Here is a 2,101-nt window from a genome sequence, read left to right as displayed (position 1 = left end):
TGAGAATTCTCATAAAATATTTATTTATTTAAATCTCTTTTATTTAATTTTCTAAAAAAATATGTGCCAAAACTTATCTGAAACAATTCCGTCGAAATGTGTTTTAAATAAATGTTTTTATTTTTATAGCTATTAAGACGTCTAATAAGAACAAAAAATACCTTTAAAAAAATTATACAGATGAAGACATTCAAGTATTTGTTAATTTTTATGTAGATAATGTTTTCTAACCTTGATACTTAGGTTGGATTTGACTTTCATATAACTTGTGTAAAGTTATTCTAGGTTATTAATTATTGTACATATTTGTGCTCTTCATAATCCTGTCATTTTTTGTTCAGCATCTATACGTATCTATTTGCTATGTTATAAAATAATAGTTATTTTTTAATTACAATGATAATAATTCAGAAAGCATAGCTTACATTTATATTTATTATTAGAATCCTGTTCTTTGTGATCAATACATTCCAATAATACCTTGATGTACTAATAACTCTCTGTAGCCCTTTATGGAATTTAATTGTTTTTAATACTAAAAACTTTTATAATAAATTCTTTTGTCTCATTGAACTAGAGGAATTGGTCATTTTATCTTTACTCTTTTTTATAACTGTTGTTACACTAAATGATTGTACATATGTATAAACACTTTTATTACTTCAGTTGTAATTTTGAATATAATAAAGATGTATACAACTTTCTATTATTTTACTATTGTTATTTATTGAGCTTATCAGTAATATAAAAAAATTTTATCTTCCCCTTTAAGGAGCTTCAAATTTCATAGATAAGTTTCCATACTGAGCACTTTATCTGTGGAATAACATTTGTTTACATTAATGTTTAAAATAAATTCAGGGCTCAAAAACTTTTATCAGTGTGTTAATGATATCTGCTTAAGATAGTGGACCCTCTTTCAGACCTAATAACATCAAAATAAAATTTGTGACTCTATGATTTGCAGTCAGTAGCTGGTATATCATGGAAGCTGTGATTAGTTTTAACATCTTTCAAAGGTGCACAAAAACTTCCAACCTTATTTTTATGTGACAACTTTTCCTTATCAATTCTGACATATAGAAGGGGAGGGGAGGGGGTTATCTACAGGGTACCACCCTATTCTAACAATCGTGGGGAACAAATTTTCAATGACCAATAAAATTTGATCCCTTGGCCGGATTCAAACTGGCACTGCTGAAGTTGCAAGGCTGCAAAGACGTACGCCTCAACTTACTCAGCCCGAAAAAACTTCCAACTATCTTCCTTAAAGCTGTTTCAAGAGTAACACAGTAACAGATCCTTAATCGACAATTTCATCCTCCAATCTTATGTATATCTCAACAATTTCAGCCCTTGACTCAGTATATCATAACACCAAACATTATAGAAGGAAGACTTCACAGGCCACCCACCCCTAATCCTTTTTTTTTTTTTTTTTTTCATACCCTCCTGTAATAATTTTAGTGGGTATTTGGTACGTACATATAGAAGGTATGCTATATGTATAGCTGGATGTTAAGGATACCTTGGATTGCCTTTTGGCATTATTAATATAATTTATTTGAAATGGGAAAAGGAGATTGATAAAAAAAAAATAGTTAAATTGAGCATCATTGAAAAGTGGCTAAAATTGTAAATCGGCATGAAAGTATGGCAGAGAATATAATAAGTTCTTTCCAATTTACTGTTATTTCTTCACTACATTTGACCAAAGACAAAGATACATGTCAAAATTACTCTTAAGGATCTTTAAGGTTATTATTTTTTTGTTGGGGACCCGCTTTACATCAATATATGTGGAGACTGGTTAGTTTTATAACAGCACCCTGTATAAGTAGCTCCTAGAGCCCATTGAAGCGGTTGGATATGAATACATTTTTCTACCAGTCTAGAATTACTAAAAAGTTTGATCAAAATCAGTGAGGATACATCATACAAGGTGCTGCCATTTTCCTCTCTTCAGTAAAAATAAGATCAGCACTTTTGATGCACATGCAAAATTATAGATCTTTTAATTTTACCAATGTTTTATTTTAATGTTTGATTCTCCTACCTTCATAAATAGTATAAAAAAAAGTTGAGAAAAATGAGAATGCAG

This window comes from Halyomorpha halys, unplaced genomic scaffold, assembly GCF_000696795.3.
Source record: "Halyomorpha halys isolate HHAL.00 unplaced genomic scaffold, Hhal_1.1 Scaffold845.1, whole genome shotgun sequence".
NCBI classification, from domain to species: domain Eukaryota; kingdom Metazoa; phylum Arthropoda; class Insecta; order Hemiptera; family Pentatomidae; genus Halyomorpha; species Halyomorpha halys.
This window is presented reverse-complemented; position numbering follows the sequence as displayed.